This window comes from Trachypithecus francoisi, unplaced genomic scaffold, assembly GCF_009764315.1.
Source record: "Trachypithecus francoisi isolate TF-2019V2 unplaced genomic scaffold, Tfra_2.0 Contig01579, whole genome shotgun sequence".
Classification (NCBI taxonomy): Eukaryota; Metazoa; Chordata; class Mammalia; order Primates; family Cercopithecidae; genus Trachypithecus; species Trachypithecus francoisi.
Window position 1 is genome coordinate 29,370,217 of NW_022681442.1, and position 12,279 is coordinate 29,382,495.

Below are 12,279 nucleotides of genomic sequence, written 5' to 3' on the forward strand. Positions count from 1 at the left end.
TGAGACTCTGTCTCATAAAAAAAAGAAACATCTAGGGAATGAAGAGGAATTATTTTCAAGTATTATGCTGAGCTGCCTAATCTCCTTCTAGGTCTCTGAGTGTATGTCTCCTCACTCAGGGAATCTCCAAACAGTTGTGCCCTTCAGCTTCAGATGGGAAACTGATGAACCACTTGCTGTCTGGTAGCCAATGGCCGAGAAATCTCTTGTCACAAGGTCATAAAGGCCTGCAGAAACCTCATAAAAGTATAGTAGAAACAAACTTAAGATTTATCTTGTGTCAGAGATAACAAGAGAAATACATCCATTATGTACTCACACAAATGAAAAATTAATAGAAAAAAATAAATAAGAGAGGGAACAACTAAATAAATACCAACTAATACCCTTAGCCAGATAAGCCACTGGTCCAGAGACTCTGAGTAACATGTACTCTTGAAAGCACTGTCTATTTATTTATTTATTTATTTATTTATTTATTTATTTATTTATTTGAGACAGGGTCTCGCTCTGTCACCCAGGCTGGAGTGCAGTGGCCGGATCTCAGCTCACTGCAAGCTCTGCCTCCCGGGTTTACGCCATTCTCCTGCCTCAGCCTCCCGAATAGCTGGGACTACAGGCGCCTGCCACCTCGCCCGGCTAGTTTTTTTGTATTTTTTAGTAGAGACGAGGTTTCACCATGTTCGCCAGGATGGTCTCGATCTCCTGACCTCATGATCCGCCCGTCTCGGCCTCCCAAAGTGCTGGGATTACAGGCTTGAGCCACCGCGCCCGGCCGAAAGCACTGTCCATTTAAAGCTGGGTCTAGAACATCCCCTAGTGCTCTGTGGCATCCCAGTTACCTCAACAGGATCCAAAGAGGAGTCACTGTATCACTTGGCAACTCTGTCTATATCCAAACAAAAGCAGGAGAAACAGAAACAATAAGTTGGATTCTTATTTAATGGAATACCAAAAATATATCTCAGGTTATTTAAATACGAAAAGCAAAACCTGAAATCTCTTAGAAGCTTATATATGAGAATATTTTCTTTTCGATTTTTTTTTTTAGAGATAGGGTCTTGAGGCCGGGCGCGGTGGCTCAAGCCTGTAATCCCAGCACTTTGGGAGGCCGAGGCGGGCGGATCACGAGGTCAGGAGATTGAGACCATCCTGGCTAATACGGTGAAACCCCGTCTCTACTAAAAAAATACAAAAAAGTAGCCGGGCGAGGTGGCGGGCGCCTGTAGTCCCAGCTCCTCGGGAGGCTGAGGCAGGAGAATGGCGTGAACCCGGGAGGCGGAGCTTGCAGTGAGCTTGAGCTGAGATCTGGCCACTGCACTCCAGCCTGGGCGGCAGAGCGAGACTCCGTCTCAAAAAAAAAAAAAAAAAAAAAAGAGATAGGGTCTTGCTATGTTGCCGAACCTGGACTCAAACTCCTAGGCTCAAGCAACCCTTCCACGTCAGCCTCCTGGATAGCTGAGACAACAGGTGTGTGCCACAGTACCTGGCTACAGGACAGTATTTTAATAAACTCAGCATAAGGGAGAAGTACCTAAACAGGAAACAAAAAGTAAAACCTCTTTAAAAAATCGGTGAATTCAACCATGTAAAAATTAAAAATGTCTGTTCAAAAGATACCATAAAAAAGAGGGAAAAGATAAGGCACAAACCGGAAGAAAATATTTGTAGCACATATAACTAATAAAGGATTAATAAACAGAGCATACAATAACTGCTGCAAAACTATAAGAACGAGACATATAGGCCGGGCGCGGTGGCTCAAGCCTGTAATCCCAGCACTTTGGGAGGCCGAGACGGGCGAATCACGAGGTCAGGAGATCGAGACCATCCTGGCTAATACGGTGAAACCCCGTCTCTACTTAAAAATACAAAAAACTAGCCGGGCGACGAGGCGGGCGCCTGTAGTCCCAGCTACTCGGGAGGCTGAGGCAGGAGAATGGCGTAAACCCGGGAGGCGGAGCTTGCAGTGAGCTGAGATCCGGCCACTGCACTCCAGTCTGGGTGGCAGAGCAAGACTCCGTCTCAAAAAAAAAAAAAAAAAAAAAAAAAAAAAAAAAAGAACGAGACATATAACCCCTCCCCAAAATTGGTAACAGACATGCATAGGCGTTTCATAGAATAGGAAACATAAATAGCAAATAAACACATGAAAAGATTATTAGCTTCATTAATAATCAGGAAAATTACAAAATAAGATTATAATGATATACCACTTTATATTCCTGAAATAGCAAAACACTTTAAATCTGATAATACTTAAAAGGCCAGGTGCTCACGCCTGTAATCCAGCATTTCAGGAGGCCAATGCAGGAGAATCACTTGAGCCCAGGAGTTTGAGAACAGCCTGGGCAACATGGCAAAACTCCATCTCTACAAAAAATTTAAAAATTAGTAGGGCATGGTGGCATGTGCCTGCAGTCCCAGCTACTTGCCAGGCTGAAGTGGGAGGATCACTTGAGCCTAGGACGTCAAGGCTGCGGTGAGCCATGATCACACCACTGTACTCCAGCCTGGGCAACAGAGTAAGACCCTGTCTCAAAAAAAAAAAAAAAAAAATTATTTTTAAGTTGGTAAAAAAATGCAGACCAAATGGCTGTTATGTATCTAAATCAATATGAATTTGTATAACAATTTGGCATTATCTTACAAAGCTAAAGCACTTCATACCCCGTATTTCAGCAATTCCACTTCTAGGACTATACCCCAGAGAAGCTCACAAAAAAAACTGAGAATAGTGGCAAGGGGCAGGGAGTGTCGGGGAACTAACAGGGAAGGGCATACATGCAGCCTCAGTTTTGGTAATGTTGTTTTTCAAGCTGGGTGGCAGCCATTGGTGCCCCATATATGCTACACATATTCTTTGTATAAAATAGACCCTCCGCTGGGGGCAGTGGCTCATGCCTGTAATCCCAGCACTTTGGGAGGCTAAGGCGGGCAGATCAACTGAGGTCGGGAGTTTGAGACCAGCCTGGACAGCATGGTGAAATCCCTACTCTACTAAAAATACAAAAATTAGCTGGGCATGATGGCAGGGGCCTGTAATCCCAGCTATTCAGGAGGCTGAGGCAGGAGGATTGCTTGAATCCAGGAAGTGGAGGTTGCAGTAAGCCAAGATTGCACCACTACAGCCTGGGCAGCAGAGCAAGACACCAGCTCAAAAAATAATAAAATAAAATAAAATAAAAGACCCTAAAAAGTTCTTTTTTTTTTTTTGAGACAGGGTCTCATTCTGTCGCCCAGGCTGGAGTGCAGTGGTACAATTTTGGCTCACTGCAACATCTGCTTCCCAGGCTCAAGCGATCCTCCCACCTCAGCCTCCCAAGTAGCTAGAAATACAGGCACAAGTTACCAAGCCTGGCTAATTTTTTTGTATTTTTTGTAGAGACAACATTTTGCCATGTTGCCCAGGCTGGTCTCAAACTCCAGAGCTCAAAGCAATCTGCCTGCCTCAGACTCCCAAAATGCTGGGATTATAGGTGTGAGCCACCGTGCCCCGTCATTCCTACTTTTTAAAGTCATGGTCTTTGCTGCCTCTTTGCCTTTGCTTCAATATGAAGTTCCCTTTCTATTCTGAATGTTTTTTCTCACTCTTGTCCACCTGATAAACTCTTACTCATTCCATCCAAAAGTCAACAAGGGAGTCAGAATATCACAGTGGTTCTAAGAACAAGCTTATAACCACTTATTTATTTATTTATTTTCCACTTTTTTTTTTTTTTTTTTTTGAGACAGCGTTTCCCCCTTGTTGCCCAGGCTGGAGTCCAATGGCACAGTCTCAGCTCACTGTAACCTCTGCCTTCCAGGTTCAAGCGATTCTCCTGCCTCAACCTCCTGAGTAGCTGGGATTACATTCATGCACCACCATGCCCGGCCGATTTTGTATTTTTAGTAGAGACGAGGTTTCTCCATGTTAGTCAGGCTGGTCTCAAACTCCCAGCCTCAGGTGATCTGCCTGCCTCGGCCTCCCAAAGTGCTGGGATTACAGGCGTGAACCACTGCGCCCGGCCCTTTTTTCCACTTTTTTAGTATTTTCAGTAGAGTTGGGCCATGTTGGCCAGGCTGGTCTCAAACTCCGGGTCTCAAACTCCTGATCTCAAGTGATCTGCCTGCCTCAGCCTCTCAAAGTGCTGGGATTACAGGCATGAGCCACCACACCCGGCCACCCACAGCACTTTGTACCTATCTCTATTTAAACATATCTTGGCCAGGCACAGTGGCTGATGTCTGTGATCCCAGCACTTTGGGAGGCCAAGGCAGGAGCATCAGTTGAGCCTAGAAGTTCAAGACCAGCCTAGGCAACATGGCGAGACTCTGCCTCTACAAAACATAAAGAAAAACTGGCCAAGTGTGGTGGCGAACACCTGTTGTCGCAGCTACTTGGGAGACTAAGGCAGGAGGATCACTTGAGCCGAGGAGTTCCAGGTTGCCCTGAGCTATGACCGTGCCACTGCACTCCAGCCTGGGTGACAGACTGAGACGCTGCCTCAAATAAATACACTTGATCTTAGCCAAAAGGCCAAGAAGCGATTGCCTCAAATAAATAAATGAAAATAAAAATAAACACATCTCATACCAATTTATAATTATTTATTTAGTATACCTCCACCATGGGACTATCAGGCTCTATCTCAGAGGGAAAGACCATGATTTATTTACCTTTTTATCTCCAAAGCCTGACACATAGTAAGAAAAATGATCAATAAATACTGGATGAATAAATGAATTAACTAACATCAAGACTGGCGGATCACGAGGTCAGGAGATCGAGACCATCCTGGCTAACACGGTGAAACCCCGTCTCTACTAAAAACTACAAAAAACTAGCCGGGCGAGGTGGCGGGGGCCTGTAGTCCCAGCTACCCGGGAGGCTGAGACAGGAGAATGGCATGAACCCGGGAGGCGGAGCTTGCAGTGAGCTGAGATCCAGCCACAGCACTCCAGCCTGGGTGACAGAGTGAGACTCCGTCTCAAAAAAAAAAAAAAAAAAAAAGAGTGGTACAGCACACATCCACCTCACGATAAAAATGACTTCGAGGCCGGGCGCGGTGGCTCAAGCCTGTAATCCCAGCACTTTGGGAGGCCGAGACGGGCGGATCACGAGGTCAGGAGATCGAGACCATCCTGGCTAACACGGTGAAACCCCGTCTCTACTAAAAATACAAAAACTAGCCGGGCGATGAGGCAGGCGCCTGTAGTCCCAGCTACTCGGGAGGCTGAGGCAGGAGAATGGCGTAAACCCGGGAGGTGGAGCTTGCAGTGAGCTGAGATCTGGCCACTGCACTCCAGTCCGGGTGACAGAGCGAGACTCCGCCTCAAAAAAAAAAAAAAAAAAAAAATGACTTCGTAGAAGACAATGACTCTGAGCCACACTGGCAAACCTTTTTTTGGTGTTCTGTATTTGCTTCTCTACCAGAAGTTATAAACCTTCCATACAGGTAAAAAGAACCCACATTTACCTACCAGCTAAATCATGCTTCTTCCTTCACATCTATCTTCCTGACATCTCCTCAAGTGTTATTCGCACATTCATATTTTTGTGAAATATATAATTTTTAATGTAACTGTCAATTCTTCATATATGTCTTATTTTCTTTGGCTCTAAATAGCTGTTTTTAGTACATTAGTGTTTAAGTTTTTATTTTTTTTATTGCTTTTATGGTTTGTTTGGTTTGGTTTTTGTTTGTTTGTTTTGAGATGGAGTTTTGCTCTTGTCATCCAGACTGGAGTGCAGTGGCGTGATCTTGGCTCACTGCAATCTCCACCTCCAGGGTTCAAGTGATTCTCCTGCCTCAGCCTCCCGAGTAGCTGGGATTACAGGCGCCCACCACCACACCTAGCTAATTTTTATTTTTTTAGTAAAGACAGGGTTTCACCATGTTGGCCAGGCTGGCCTTGAACTCCTGACCTCAGGTGATCTGCCTGCCTTGACTTCCCAAAGTGCTGGGATTACAGGCATGAGCTACCGCGCCTGGCCTCTTAATCACTTTTAAACATTGCCCTTGGCCAGGTGCAGTAGTTCTCATCTGTAATCCCAGCACTGTAGGAGGCCAAAGCAGGAGGAATGCTTGAGCTCAGGAGTCAGAGACCAGCCTAGGCAACATAAATTAAAAAAAAAAAAAAAAAAAAAAAAGTAGTGGGACATAGTGGTACATGCCTATAGTCCGAGCCACTAGGGAGGCTAAAGCAGGAGGATCACTTGAGCCCAAAAAATCAAGGCTGCAATGAGCTATGATGACACCACTGCACTCTGGGCAATATGGTAAAACCCTGTCTCTACAAAAAATACAAAAATCAGGCAGGCTTGGTGGCAAGCGCCTATAGTCCCAGCTACTCAGGAGGCTGAGATGGAAAGATCACTTCAGCCTGAGAGGCAAAGGTTGCAGTGAGCCGAGATCTCACACCACTGTATTCCAGCTTGGGTGGCAGAGAGAGACCCTGTCTCAAAAAAAATTGTCCTTATCCAACTAGCAAATAAATTCTCCAGAGGCAAAAGTGCAAGTTTGTTTTCCTTTTTCGTGATGCCTTTGTGTCTAATACAGACCTGCGCAAATCAAGAAAACCGACAGACCTTCCAAAAAGGTAGATGGTAGTAGGGAGCTAAAGGACCAGCAATAGGCCCTTCTAAGGTTTATGTTCACTCGATCAATTTAAAAGCCAGAGAAGGCAGGGCACGGTGGCTCACGCCTGTAAACCCAGCACTTTGGGAGGCCACGGCGGGCGGATCACGAGGTCAAGAGTTCAAGACCAGCCTGGCCAGTATGGTGATACCCCATCTCTACTAAAAATACAAAAATTAGCTGGGTGTGGTGGCGCACACCTGTAGTCCCAACTACTCCGGAGGTTAAGGCAGGAGAATTGCTTGAACCCGGGAGGCGGAGGTTGCAGTGAGCCGAGATCACACCACTGCACTCTAGCCTGGGCGACACAGCGAGACACCATCTAAAAAATAAAGCCAGAGAAACACTAAAGATGCAGATCTTTTAACATTTCCAGAGCTGGCCTAGGAACACACCATAGTTCTGTGCTTTACTGAGAATAACCAAAGTTACTAAACTAGGAAACAACTTACTGAGCTCAAGAAATTTACTCAAAGGGTAGAAGTAAAAGAAGGTTAAACTGGGAAAAAAGCTGGTGCCCTGACAAGGCATCACTGGAAAATCCTCCCAGACCTGCTAATCAGGTGAACAGTGTACCTCAGCTCTGGCATGCCATCTCCTCCCACTGTGGAGATTCTGAGAGTATCTCAAGAATCATTTACTAATCAAGCTACTAATATGTCCAAAGCTGTCCCTTCTGCCAGCTTAGAGATGAAAAATGAAACAAAGTTTCTCTATCTCACTCCATCTTTTAGCCACTCGGGGCACCCAAGGTATAAAGGTGACAGCTGGCAGAGTAGGACAAAGAAAAAAAGTCTATGTGATTATGCATAGAGAACTGCAGTGATTAAGTCTCATAAGGCCTGCCCATTTTGTTTATTGAGGGTCATCATCCAGTAGCCATTGGGCAGAATCCAGTCCATAGACTGGATTTTGTTTGGCCTGAAAAAGGCTTAAAAATATTTTTAACTAGTTTCCAACAATTAGAAAACACAATGATTTAAATTTCCAGTTTCTCCTGAAAAATAGAGTGGTCATTCTGTGCCCGCATTCTAAAACAGTAACAATCTGTTGAAAAAGGAACAGTTGGCTCTTTTAAATAAGGGAATGGGTTGAGCATGGTGGTTCATTCCTATAATCCCAGCACTTTGGGAGGCCAAGGTGGTAGGATTGTTTGAGTCTAGGAGTTTGAAACCAGCCTGAGCAACACTGTGAGACCTTGTCTCTACAAAATATTAAAAAATTAGCTGGGCATGATGGTGCACATCTGTAGTCCCAGCTACTTGGGAGGCTGAGGTGGGAAGATCACTTGAGCCCAGAGGTCAAGGCTGCAGTGAGCTGTGATTGCTACTCTGCACTCCAGCCAGGGTGACAGAGCAAGACCCTGTCTCAATAAAAAGAAATTAAAATGAAAGATAAAAAAAATAAAGGCATGGGTTCTCCAGTATACCAGAGTCCCCACTAATCCTAATACATTCCCATGGGACTCAATTCACTCATTTACATTACCTGCCCAGCATTTAGGCATGTGAGCTTGTATCCCCTGGTTTATATGACTGGCAAACCATTACTTTGCCATCATACTTCCATACAACTATTGCATCTATGATAATTTCCACTACTACTAGAACAAATAATCACTTATATGATCACTTATATTATTACTGGGGTTCCAAATCAGCACATTGCTTTATTATATTTTCATTTAGTTAAACAACTGCAGGCCGGGCGCGGTGGCTCAAGCCTGTAATCCCAGCACTTTGGGAGGCCGAGACGGGCGGATCACGAGGTCAGGAGATCGAGACCATCCTGGCTAATACGGTGAAACCCCGTCTCTACTAAAAATACAAAAACTAGCCGGGCGAGGTGGCGGGCGCCTGTAGTCCCAGCTACTCGGGAGGCTGAGGCAGGAGAATGGCGGAAACCCGGGAGGCGGAGCTTGCAGTGAGCTGAAATCTGGCCACTGCACTCCAGTCCGGGCGACAGAGCAAGACTCCGCCTCAAAAAAAAAAAAAAAAAAAAAAAAAAAAAAAAAACAACTGCAGTTGAACATACTGAAATATTAAAAAAAAAGAGTAACAGCTAAACAGTAGCCCATAGCTCTTCCAGCCTGAGGATAAAATGTCAATAAAAACATACACCCTTAAATTCAATCCCACCATTAACCCAACAACAGAATCATTCTAATCAGTCACACAGAGCCACAGGGATATGGAGTGTGATCAACCAATGAGAAGTGTCACACAAAGATTAGGGTGATCCTTGCAGTGAGTACTCTATAAATAGAGTCTCCTCAAAAGCAAGAGCTGTGTCTTCTTCCTCTCTAGCTGCCCACAGTAGCCAGTCTAAGTACCCTATCAATGAGGTTATTATGTAAAAGTGGCAGTCATCCTGAATTCTGGAACACAGGGAAATAAAATAGTAGTGGAACTTTGAGAACTCTGAGCTGAAACTGGGATTGGTGCCCGGCTACTGAGGAGATATGTCTATAACCTGAGTTCCCACTGTGCCAATGAGCATCACTGTCAAGACTGGAATACACTGTCTATAAACACCATTAAAAAGAAGCTCAAATACAAGTTTAGAACTTGTATTTGAAGGATGAATTTTCTGATTTGTGGGTAGGAGTGGGAATTATTCCTATCTAGAAAATTATTCCTATCTAGAAATGACATTTAGGATTAAAAAAAGAGAGAGAGAGAGAAAGAGAAAATGTTTTGATGCCTCTACAGTCACCCTCAGGCTCAACTGGGGATGACTGGATCCTGGATTGATCACACTGCCTAACCAGAGGCTAGACTGCCTGTTATGCAAAGCATATCAACTCAACAGGGCAATGGCCCAAGTGAGCAAGGCAGGATCATCAAACCTGGGTACCCCCTGAGCTATGTCATTTCATTTGCTGCGTTCAACTACTTTTTTGGGGGTGGGGAGAGGGGAGGAATTCTACACTTAGATCAGCAAGTTAAAATGCAAATAGTTTCCTGTACCATTTCCATCCCACTAATTCTAAATCAACACACGTGAAGCATAAATAATGCCATCCCCCTTCTCCCAACACATACAAAAATTTCAATTTCATAAGGATAAACATAGGAAGGGAAAAGGGAAATTATGAAATTTCAATTTAATAAGGACAAAGGTAGGAAAAACTGAGTTCAGTCATTCCAAGATCCTAAATAGTTTTCTCTTCTAACACTATGACGTTTTGATCCTCCCTGTTACTACCTCATCATGCAAAAGTGCAAAGTGTTCCTGACTGCCAGGACCAAAAGCAGGCCACAAGTCCTGATCACATATTGAAACTAATCCCAGAGAGAGATAACATTTATTGAGTGCCCACTACATACCAAAAGGCATTAGGTTGATCCTGCTCTTAACCTACTGCTTGCTCTAGCTAGGCCATTGCACATATACGCTGCTACTTTTAAGAAGTGCATTAACTGAGCAATCCCAAAGCAGACCTTTCCATTTGTATCCTCCACAGGGCCTTGAGTGCCTTGTATACCTGAATTAAAGGCATACAAGTTTCCACACTGTGCATTAAAAAACACCATCTACATTATTCCTTATTTCTAAAAGCATTCTTTACCCTTGGTGGACTTTTACAGATTTACAACACAGCAGTTTATCAAAGGTCATCACAGTGCCATAAACTACACTCTCCAGGGTTATGTTCCATCACTCACTCTGGGGCTCTGATCCTACAACTGGCTGAAAATCTCTCATGACTCTTTTTGCCCACTAAAAATAATAGGCCAACAATACCAGACTTTGCCAGTACTCAAATATCTCTCTGCTCTCAGTCAAATATGTCATTAACAGAGTGGTTTCCTTATGATTAAGCCTCATCTCCTTGGAGAAGAGAAGATCTGGGAGAGAAATGTCAACAAAAACATACACCAGAAAAGAATGTCTGTGACAGATTGTATAAAGGAACAAATAGGCCCAGAAGATAGGTCTAGTGTTTACATACAGATCCAGACTGGCAGTTGAGCTGTCCTGTAAGAGGAAAGCCTTCTCATAGCCCAGTTCCCTGTGCTGCTATAACCTCAAGCCTTCCACACGTCCATCTGGTGACAACCTGATTCTAGGGTGCACTAGTTCATCATTCAGTATAAATGAAGCAGTTCCTTTGTATTAGTGAGGTAGTCACAAAGAAGTAGACGCTGTACAGAATCTAGAGAGAGACTTTCATATCTAAACTCTGAAAACCCATAAAAGTAGACACAATGCTCCTTAGGTTTGCTTTCAGCTTTTGAGTACTGGGCTCTTTAGGATGCAGAAAGCGCTGGAAAAGAGAAGCTAAAGACTAGGTCAAGCCTGGGAAAACAGATTTGGACACCTGCAAAGGATCAGTAATGAGGGCAGAAATCGCCCCTCCTGCGGCAGGGGCCTGACCTTTGCCCCTGCTACCTTCCTGTTCCCTCCCACAACAACCCTTCTCTCGTCTTATTTCTGTTCGCTGCGTCCTTAGCCCACCCTGGCTCGCCCAATTTAAGGGCCCTTCCTCCTAATTCCCTATTGCGAAGTCAGGGCGGCCTTCACCACACCGGAACTCTAGGAAGAGACTTCGCTGACCTGTCAGCGGATCCAAAATGGCGGGGCCTAGTCCCAGGACCGGCAGCCGCTGCTCATGTCCAGCCCGCACCCTGGAGGCGTCTCCGAGCAGCTCTCCCAGCTCTGGTAGCAGATGGGAGAAGAGAAGGAGCCTGTTTCCTGGAAATTATGGCCGAAGTCAGGGTGGGACTGCACAGTCCGCCAGGATGAGTCGGCCGGGACAGGCAGCGGAGCCGGCTACCTTCCCTGTCAGCTCACTGACGTGGTAACTAGCCTCAGTCTAGCCCGCTGCCTGGTAACTGCGCGAGCCTTGCCGCATGCAGCCAATCATAGCTTTGCTCCATGAAAAGTAGCATTCCGACTATCCAATCGAATAAAGGAAATTGGCTTCAGGAGGCGGGTAGTGCCTCAAGAGGAGAGATTACTAGGGAAAGAAAGGGTAGGTTAGGGGACAACCAACGCATACGAGTACTCTCTGAGTGACAGTTTAGAAAACCAATAAAAAATGAGGAACTGTGCTGGGCGGCTAGAGAGGTGGAGTTAGGTAGAGTTCGGTTGCAGTGCGCGGTTTGGCAGTGGCTGCTGGGCATTATGGGGAGGAAGGCTACAATTGGCTGGAAAGGGGCGGGGTCCGTTTTGAGAACTTGAGCGGGCATTCCTACTCCCCTGTCCACGTATTATCAAAGTTATCTGGGCCAAGACCATGCCCCTTGAGGAATCACTCCTTTTCGAGGCAGCTCTGGGCTCCCTTCATTCTAAAAACAAGTCCAGCGATTTATTCCACACCCTGCTCTCCTCGCCCTCTCGTCCACCTTCCCTGTTGTGGCTTCTCACAGTTGTGTCTGTCACGTCCCAGCTCTGTTTCAGCGTCTTCTGCACCATCCCCAACATCCAGAAATAGAGAAAATGGGACGTAGTAGAAGCCCTGGATATCTAATTTAAGTCTCTTCATTTTACATTATAGGAAACAGCCCAGGAGTGGAAGGCTGGGCCCATGTTCACATAACTAGTAAATAGCAGAGCAGAGAGACGAACCCCTGGGTCTCCTCACCCCCAGGCCAACTCTTTTCATCGTCTTTTGTCACCTCTTATGCCTTAGTATATCGGGCTTTGACTCCTG

At 45.3% G+C, this 12,279-nt stretch overlaps 1 protein-coding gene across 5 annotated transcripts in view; it reads right to left on the reverse strand.

Moving 5' to 3' along the window:
• The window catches only part of GBF1 (golgi brefeldin A resistant guanine nucleotide exchange factor 1), a 142,769-nt gene extending 131,310 nt beyond the window's left edge, over nt 1-11,459 (reverse strand). For all 5 annotated transcript variants that reach the window (XM_033184657.1, XM_033184633.1, XM_033184640.1 and 2 more), the window contains exon 1: nt 11,181-11,459. The gene's annotated coding sequence lies outside the window, so the exon portion shown is untranslated. The remainder of the gene's footprint in view (nt 1-11,180) is intronic.
• Nucleotides 11,460-12,279: the final 820 nt, after the last annotated feature.